This window comes from Pogonomyrmex barbatus, unplaced genomic scaffold, assembly GCF_055798465.1.
Source record: "Pogonomyrmex barbatus isolate J1 unplaced genomic scaffold, ASM5579846v1 scaffold12, whole genome shotgun sequence".
Lineage (NCBI taxonomy): Eukaryota > Metazoa > Arthropoda > Insecta > Hymenoptera > Formicidae > Pogonomyrmex > Pogonomyrmex barbatus.
Window position 1 is genome coordinate 4,687,246 of NW_028297108.1, and position 10,296 is coordinate 4,697,541.

Genomic DNA, 10,296 nt, shown 5'->3' on the forward strand with positions numbered 1-10,296 from the left:
AAGATCGCATTTGATGTTATCACGAGGTGAGAATCACACAGCCACATTTAGCAGCAGATATAAAATGAGAATAGAAGCCAAAGGGAAAGGGACATCTAGCTTGAAAAGGTAAAGACGTGTTAAATGGGAATTCAAGCGCCAGCTGTGAGAGAGCCAGTCGTAGCGTGAATCCACTTTTTCAAATCTTATGAGAGAGCCAAGAAGCTGTCCGAGACATTTTGAAATTTTATCGAGCATTTCATCGTATTCCATTGAGAAGTGAATACCGAAAGTGCTGCTACAACGTTTACGACGCGCTTAGATTGCTGCAGAAATCATGTGTGAGTTCTCGTTTTTTTTTCTTCTTTTTTTGCAATACGTATAATAAGAAAAATTTTCGTCTTTCTACGATCGATCGATATGTTATTAATTAAATTGTTAATAAATAAATAACTTTTTCTCACTATTATTTTAATTTACATCTAATATTATGTCCATTTTTCAATGGTGAAGAGTAAATCAGTAAATAATTGATTATTCACACACAAATATTATTTAGTTCGCATCTACTTGAATAATAAATAAAAATAGGCGATTATTTTTTAAATACTGCTAGTTGAATAATATTTTCGTCACTGACTATCGATTGCCAAGTGACGCATCGCTAAAAAAAAAGTGGGCTTGTTTGGTTCTTACGCCCAGGCTTTCAATTTCCCATCATGAAAATGTAGGAAAAAGCGAAACGGCGAATCAACTGGTTGAAATGTTAGCAAGAGAGAGGGAATATATGTGTGACGCGGGAAAATGTGAAGCCATGGCGGTACGCGTAGAAAGCGTTGAAACCCCTAGCCGGGTAGCATTTGCATTTCTTCCTACGACGTCCTTTGAATAACAAATAAGCTCCCCCGGCCGCGAACGAATGCGTGCGATATCTTGCGGAAGGATGAGGATGATAATAATAATAATAATAAAAGAGTAGAGAGACAGTTCGGTGGTGGTGGTGTTGCTGCTGCTACGTCTATCTCGCGACTTCCCGAGGGAAAGCTTTGTAAGTGTTGTTACAGTTAGGAATACGCACCTAGTTAGATTGTTTCAAATCTTATTTGATTACATAATATTTGGATTGAATGGAAACTTCGCGACAGGCATTAACTGTAATATAAGTTATATGACTTTTGTTTGGGAATAAAGATGCTCGCTTGTTTCGAGGAAGTTAATGAAGTTAATAAAGTGAATATTATGTAGTTGTTGAATAAAGTGAATATTATGTTGGTATTACATCTCTATTGACTTTTACACATTAATTTGAAGATAGAAAGAATACAGAAAGCAGAAAGATGTTATAAAATATCTGAGAGGAATATGCATTTTATATAAATAATGTTTTATTATCGTTAAAAATCAAAATATTACGATTAGAGACATATTGATTTCTGATTTCACGAAATACTGCGAAAATTAAATATAAATATAATAATGACAATAGCATGAATAGTGAAGAATTAATTCTTTGCGGGGTCTAGTTTCATGCATTATTCTATTTTATTTTGTCTTATTCTTTTTATCCACAAATCGTTGGGCGCGGTAACAAGAAGGTTGTGGATTTGAAGAATTTCTGGTACTGAGATCCAACGAGAGTATAGTCACGAAGATTTATTATCACTGAAAGAAGGAAAGAAAGGAAGCAGGTGCAATTCTCACGATGTTCTTCAAGAGAAATTAAATAAAGAACAAGGCCTTTTAAAGGGACGAAGAAAAGATGCGAAATGTTTTCTACTTTCCCTGCTTTCACTTCTACTTTCGTAGTTCATTTTGTAAGCTTTGCCAATTCTAAAGAAATTGAATTTCTGTTTTGTCCATTTCGTTAGATCGAAAAATCTACGTTGGATTGTAATATGATGGACAAGTTAGGTGGAAAACAGTAAAAATTAAGAGAAAAATTAAAAATACGATTGTTACTGTCAGAATCTCGAGCCATTTTAACATTTTTACATATTTTTCCACACATTTTTTCTTTAGTCATTATTTATTTAGAATATTTATACTTGTAAGAAAATATATTTTGTTTAATGTTTTCTGAAATCATTATACATTTCACGTGTATCTTTCTATTTATTTTCCTTAATTACAATTCTCAATTTTTCTGTTTTCAAGAAAATTCGTATTTTACATCACCGAATAATTATTGTTTAAAATTTTATGCTTAAAATATTTTGTTATGTTTAAAATATTTTTTAATTTATGTTATGTTTAATTTATGTTATGTTTAAAATATTTTTCTCAATCGTATCAATAACTGTTCGTATAGTTTACTTTTACTGAAGGTTCTCTGAAGCTTCTCCTAAATTAGCGTCATCTCAATTTTGAAAATTACTCGACAGCTTATCTATTTGCGATAGAGAAAATCGGATGTAGTTTCCTAACCGAGCTAACCGAGTTGCATAGCGATCTTTAACGAGGTGTCCACTCCGCAAAGTTCCACCGACGCGTCCGCGGTAAATTTGTCAATCCGACGATGCACAGGGAAAATTGCGCGTCGCGTTTATGCAATATTCATACACGATACACGAGCGGGACACCGTTGATCCGATAGAGAGACGAATTAAAATGTCGTCGTGCTATACACGAAAGGAAGAAGAGAGAATAAAAAGGGAGAAACAGAGGGAAAACGAGGCAAAAGCAAAATTAAAAATATCCTTTTCTTCAAAGTTTACAATTTAATTCAGAAAGCTCATAGAAAAAAAAAAATACTTTTCATATGCATGCCGTAAAATTAAATTATTATTATTAATTTGATAATCTCTTGTACGCATATGATGAAAAAATCGCAGGGAAGAATTCTACAGAAATGTGATAATATCTTTCGTCATGAGAAGAATGAAGAAGACTTCTTGAAGAAATGCGACGCGTAATGTATGATCCAAGATATACGCTTCTCTTTACGTGGACGGGTTATATGAAAATAAATTTATACGGAAAAAAGAAGAGGAAAGAGTTGGGCAAATAATGTCAGCACGTTTAGAACGAGAATAGAATCGCAAACATGTTAGCGGGGGTGGAGGGGGTGCCCCACGATCGGAAGAATGAAGACGTGTAGTGGCACAGAAAAGAAACTTCCGCTGAGAATCTTAAGAACGCTAGCAATTAAATTCTCGAGCGTGCTCAAAACGAGCTTCGGCGATATCTGGCGGGCGTTCGCGCCACGCGCGGAATTCGCTCTTTATTCTCTAATTTGTCTTGAGGTAAAATATATCTCTCACCCATATCCTTTGCGAGCCGCCGACGAGGTCGTCAATCTACGCAAGCTGGAAAAGTGTAACGGAATCACGGAGCACTCTGCACAAATATGACACCGTTCCAATTCCTCCATATTTAACAACGTCAAATGCTTTTAATGAAGCGATTTAATTATCCACGGCATGTTACTTTTAATATAAATAGAATTTATATTAAAATTGATTATTATTATCGTTAATGCTGTATAAAAAGTACCAATGAACGTGATACAATAAATTCAACATGCAACATGCGAGAAAAATTATTCTCTTGGCTATTGCTCGCACTTCAGATGTACCATTCAGTGTAAGAAAATAACCGATCAGTTTTTTTTTCCATATTTCCCTTGTGTCACATGATTGCTCACGAGCGACTGGCTTTTTGCACGATCGCAATTCTTCTATTATTATACAACGTAGTTATGTACAAGATTAATATATTCCATTAAAAGTCAAAACAGCTGTATTGAAAAATTTAATAAATAATATATATAAAAAATTTCAATTCTTTTTTCGGTTCTCCGATAATTCTCGTTTTAATCTTCCTTTAATAATAGCATATCTAAAGATTTATTTAACGCGTATTGCGATCTGTTATTCGGTTCGGGAATGTGCAATTTATTTATACATATTGCATATTGGAGATTAAATAAATTGTAAAGTAAATTACAATTGAAAAACTTAACGGCGCGATTCGTAATCAACGATTGCAACTGCAGTCGTGTCGGCACTCAATCGAGAGAACTCTTCTCGCGACCTAAATTCACCTTGACGAAGTAAATCCAGATTGATTGGAGTAGACAATACTTTTTCCCAGTTACGATTACGCAAACGTTCATGGCGCGGCGTCACGTCGAGTCGTGCAAATACAATTGAACACGGATATCGACGACTGGAAACATATCGAAAATTATCGCTCGAAAGCATATCTCGGATGGATAAAAATTTCATTGATTGACATCGCCGAACATATCACGGCGGTAAATCCACGTAGGGATTTACTGTAGAAAATTATACTCTGAAATTCTACACGAGTGGAGACCGTCACTGTTATTTTTTTTTAAATTATTTTCAATAAAAGTTCCGCGAAGCTTTGAATATCAGTTATACCGAATATTAACGAAGCTACCAATCTCGAATGTCTATCCCTGGAATTATAAAAAAAATTTTATTTCTTTTCCTTGAGGAAAAAAGATCTATTATAGATTCTTTGTACCATGGATTTTTACCGTTACATTTTTATCATACGTTTAACATACGTTTTGCACAATGTATCTCGTATTTCGCAAGATAGACATTCCTTCGGGGTTGATATTTCTCTTCCATAGCAGGCAACACTTCAAAGAACGGGATTGTAACATTTGCAGACACGAGAAAACGAGCAGCTATTAATTTTATTGCGATATTTATATCATAAACTATCAACAAAATATTCATATGGAAAATACCGCATCGGAATGAAAACGGAATCGCAAAACGTAACGAACGCTATTTCGATGCATCGTTTATAATGTCTGTATTAATATAAATGAATGTCAGAGAGCAGGGCGTATTTTTAATTACTCTAACGCAACGCCATTTAATCGGAATTAATCAATTAATCAATTAGGCGAACATCCGGTGAACGTTTATTTTATCGCGCATGAAAGGCGTAAAATTTCTATAATATCCCTATTTCGAGTTACTTATTTGAAGTCCAACATTTGCCTGCAGGTTTTGCATTTTTCAAATATCATTTAGCCGATGAATAAAAATAATACTTTTCAATATAATATAATAATATGTAGCAAATTTGTCAATATCAAATTAAAGTCGATATTCTCCTGCGAGCTTGTAAACATATTCGAAATAATTGTCTCCCTTACAATTCAAAAGCCAATTGTGAACAGACGTTGTCCATCAGATAGTTTATTTTCGTTATATTTGTCCAGCAAATCAATAATATCGAAGAGAGGCAAGATTGCGAGAGTAAAGGAAGAGCTTCCGCGAGTGTTTCGAGTTTATCATGAGATTCATCTCGAAAAATTAGATCTAGCTGCACATTGCGAGCAATATCCGAGTTGTAAGTAAATGTTGACGTTTGTAGGAGAGTTCATTTCGGCCCCAGCGAGTTCGTCGCAGCCTTGCGATTGAGAGGATTGCGTTTCCGTTGCACGAGACGAGCACCGAGACGGAGAGAAACAGAGAGAGAGAGAGAGAGAGAGAGAGAGAGAGAGAGAGAGAGAGAGAGAGAGAGAGAGAGAGAGAGAGAGAGAGAGAGAGAGGAAAAGCGATCCGATCATTGTGATGCGATTGGCGTGACTCTATCTCGCGAATTTAATTTCGCGAGGAATAATGTCCCATCGTGCGCGAGATTAATATCAAAAATATCATGTGGATTACTTTCCGAGATGCCGAGATCTGAATTCATCTCGCGCATCGCGGAGGTAAACTTTCATCCGAACTGTCATGCCGCAACGGAGGAAAATGGGAGATAAGAGTAGGTCACCGCGCATTCGACAAATACCCGCGCTAAGACACGGGCTGGATCCACCGCGAGACCTCGACCGTGGTAACCGTGCATTAACTATGCGCTGCGATGTAAATTTGGTTTTGCTACGAACCGCGGCATTACGTCGACGTCTTACGGAGACACTCCGCGGGAATTGTAGTACGCGATATCGGATTCGGACTGTGTTTCCCTCAGACACGACGATTCCACGCGAAACGACCCTTTGATTAATTGTGTATCAACTACATTTCAACCATACCATACCATTACGGTGTAAATCTGGTTACACTATCACGCGTCGAGATATTACACGGGGCTTTAACCACTTCTCTCAATTGTATAATGGACTTTACATATAGTTCACATTTTAATTGGATGTATTGGATGTAATTTTGGTTTTATTAAGTAGCCGAGGGATATCACATGAAAATAATGCGATCGTAACTAACTAAGCGATGCGATGATGAATTGTTTATGTATCGTGTTACGCATTATATTGTAGTGCATTATATGTAATATAAATATTACATATGTGCTATTGTTTTATTATGACAAATAGCATGTATAAGAATTATGAGAATTGTTATATTATAATAGAATAATTTTAATAAAACGAAATATTGTTTACGTTAATTGCAAATCTACGATACAAGAATGATAATTATAAGAATGATAAAAATATTCTACTTAATATATAAGATATTTTTCACGTACTATTCATAACAAAGAAACTTAGAAAATTAACAAAGAAAATTAGAAAAATGAGAATTAGAAATTTTAGAATTTTGCATAAAAATTTCTCCATTTCTCTGTAAAATCGTGGTCTAAAGATGATAAAAAATATTCCGCTTAATATATAAGTGCGGTATTTTTCGTTACATCGTATTCTTAACAAAAACAAATAAAAATTAGAAATTTTAAAATTGAATAAAAATATCTCGATTTCCCCATAATCATAATCGATGCGTATTTACAGATTAAAATAAAAGAGGAAGATCTATCCGGGATCCATGTACGAAGATCGAGCACCGCGTGTACGAGATCAGGATACGAATGTTCCGGAGCGTTTCTAAAATGTTTACGGAAGAGAAATTTTCGGAAAGCAATAGAAATTGAGAGGGAGCAGAGACTCGAAAGAGAGAGAAAGAGAGAGAGAAAGAGAGAAAAAGAAGGAGCTGTCGTCGTCGACCGGGTTTTTCACGATTGCGAGAGCATTACATTTCTGTCGCGGCGGACGATCTGAATCGTGCGTTCGACGTTGTATGCGTTCGCTAACTCCGTTAACTCACTCAGATCCCCGCGGCACCGGGGGTTGGACGTTCACCAAGAAATCGACGCGACGTGTACCGAAATCTGTATCACACAGTGCCGGAGGTCGCTCCGCGGTTCTCGAAGCGGAGCGGACAAAAAAGAGCAGCGGGAACGCGAGGGAAAAGGAAAACGGAGCCGTCGCGCACTCGGCGACCGCCACGGCAAGACTGGGGTCTGCTGTTCCCGGCCGGGGTAGCTGCCATGGCAACCACCCCCGAAAGCTTCATCTCCTGACTCCATGTCTCGCGCACCCTCGCTCGCGCTCTCCTCCACCGCATCACAGCAGCAGCAGCAGCAGCAGCAGCAGCAGCAGCAGCGGCGGCGGCGGCGGCAGCGGCGGCAGCGACGGTGGCGGAGGTGGTGGAGATGGCGGAGGTGGCGGAGGTGACGGCGGCGGCGACGGCGGTAGCAGCAGCGGCACGGCGCGTGCGGCGCATCTTTCCGTCTCTTCTCTCGTCTCTCGTCTCTTCCCCGTTCCTCTATCAGCGATGGTCCTTAAACCGATACCCACTCGCGAGTGCAACTTCATGCAAACGGAGTGCAGACGCTCGCGCGAAAGGGGGTATCGGATAGATCTCGTTTCGAGATGCGTTTACAAGACGCTCGTGATGTGCCCCGGAGTATCGGTCGCTTCCCTCCCGATATCGAGCAGTTACAGTCGCCACGGGGCCCAAGATATTGTCGGCCAGCTTCTACCCTCTCCCATCCTTCACTCCTGTCCTTCATCCCCCGCTGTCATAACGATTTCCTTTGAGCGAGTATCCACTCGATATCGCCGATAAAACGGAGTGCAGATGCTCGTACGAAAGAGATATCGGTGTATCTTTGCTTTGGATATGTAAGGGTCAAGGGATGCTTAAAGTACATCAATACTCCGCTTCCGGCGGTTACCGAGGATGACGGCGACCGTACTCGAGATGCTTCCAGAGTACCTTCTTTAGGTCAGCCTGTCGGCGTTGCAGCTGCGTCCGACTTTTAATATTAAACTTTTACGTATTAGTTTACCTTTTCTCATAATTGTAACAAGTTCCTGCATTACTGTCTAAAAAGATGCTGCGAAGCTCACAAGCTACGGCAGATTTCGCGAGTTTCTCCCCGCTTTCGTTCTATCCACTTTGTTTTCCGTTTTCCAGAATTCTAACGACAGCATACGCGAGCTTGCAAATGGATGTTTTTTCGAAACAAAAATCGATGTACGACGTAATATGTTTATGATTGGTAGATTAGCTCTTTCAAGTATTAATGTACAATGCGTAGCTTCACATCCGCGATCGTATTTCTCCCTCAAGTATAGAGTGCAACATTAGTTTTGGAGCTTTCGTAGTACTAAGAGAAATCGCGGGAAAACCACGGCTTCCAAGAAGACCTCTAGTCTCTATGTAACCCGTTACAAACTCGTCGTTCCGGCATCCTGTTTGTCTTCTCGGGAATAACGCTTCGCGACGTAGATCGCTCGCAAAACGCTTTACGTGAAGTTTTGTCTCGGGACGTTCGAGACTTCCATTTGAGACAAGTGACAAATTTCGACAAAACGTTGGAGGGACGTATAAGCATGTTCAAAAAATAACTTGAAATTGTTCTTCCCATTGGGACGACTTGAACTGTGTGTAAGCCATCCAAGTTTGAGTACAGTCATTTATTGATAGAACAAACGCGGGTATTGTTTTAGATTGTCTAACTTAATCTTAAACTTAATTCAATCTAAAGTATTTAGAAATGTTTATATCTATATCATGATATAAACACGTCGGTTGCCGCAAATTTGTAATCGGTCTTTAAACTTACTATTAACTCGTGAGAAATATTATATTTAGATATATAGATTTGTGTATCTAAACTTGGTAATTTAATATAGTTGTTTACCATAAATTAATAAGTCGAAATTTGTTGCGGTATTCGTAATTGCATTGAGGCTATGGTCTGTATAATAATTTTTTAAAATTTAATTGATCATATAAAAGATATATTACATTAATTAATACATTTTTCTCATACAAAGTTTTAATTATTATCTAATGAAACACTGTTATAGAGAAACCTTTATTATTTCATATATATATATATATATATATATATATATATATATATACATATTCTCTTTTCTTCTCCTCTTTTTATTATTCATTATTCTCAAATATATCTAACATTTGAAATATATCTAACATCATTGAAATTTTTAATTGATAAAAATTTTTATTAAATTATTTTGCGTGTAATAAATTTTTTTGACTAAAGAAAATTACTTGGATGTAAGTTTATCACATTATTAAAATGAAAAATCGTTAGATTACACGTTTAAAGGAACATGAAAAGAAGAACATGAGAGAAGAAGTACTTTTCATGAAAAGGATCTCGAGATATCTCTTAGAGTGTGAGAGAGCGTAAAAGAAGAGTGTGAGAAAGAGGGACGCTACTTTTTTATGGGCTTTCCTGTGGCTTTCGGTTTTCGCTCCCTTTCCCTATTTTTGCGTCTGGTTCCTTTTTAGATACGGCGTCACGGTGAAAGTCATTTTCGAGTCTCAAAGACGCGCGCGGTATTTCCGACGATCTTAAACCCACGTAAGAAACTGTTACGTGGTTTCCCTTTAAAGGTACCCACCGGAATCTCGAGGTTACCTGAAGGGTAATCGAGAATTTCCGCCTTGTGGAATCCTCGATCTCCATGGATAATTGAGTTACCGTTTTAACGCTATTAAATACATCTCTATGGACCACTTGGTCAACTTCAATGGTACGCTCTTAGACTTTACATCGAGTAGTTTCTGCAAACTCTCTCTCTCTCCTTCTCCCTTTTTTTCTTTTTTCTCCATTTTTAAATAATATTTTTTTTCCATATACCTACTTCTCTTTTATTCTCGTGATTTGCGTTTGATTCGAATTCTTCGATTTAGTTTCCTCATCGTTTCTTCATCGAAACATATCGAATGATCTGTTATATTAAAACGTAAAATTTTTATAAACGCGAATTTTTTCTAAACAATATATATATTTGGTTTCATTACAATGATATACGATATTTATTTGTTGCATATTAAAATTCAATATGTAATAAAAATTGTATTGTTTACTTATCTAAACATGAAGTAGGTAATAGTTGGAAATGTGAACAAAGGGAGCTATATGTATATATTTGTGTATATACTCTCATATTTTCGCGTCCGCTCGTAAAAGCGACGGGTTGCACTCGAACGAATTTTCAGTCTGTGAATTTTTCAGTCGATGTTTGAGCACCGCGGTTTA

At 37.3% G+C, this 10,296-nt stretch overlaps 1 protein-coding gene across 5 annotated transcripts in view; it reads right to left on the reverse strand.

The window, feature by feature from the left end:
- Window positions 1-7,175, reverse strand: part of LOC105428261 (dipeptidase 1) — a 123,131-nt gene extending 115,956 nt beyond the window's left edge. For 2 of the 5 annotated variants that reach the window (XR_016138132.1, XM_089071856.1), the window contains exon 1: window positions 6,964-7,102. The gene's annotated coding sequence lies outside the window, so the exon portion shown is untranslated. Of the gene's footprint in view, window positions 1-6,963 lie in introns of all 5 variants that reach the window. The other 3 variants (XM_089071859.1, XM_089071857.1, XM_089071858.1) reach the window with 3 other exon arrangements.
- Between the last annotated feature and the right edge of the window lie 3,121 nt (window positions 7,176-10,296).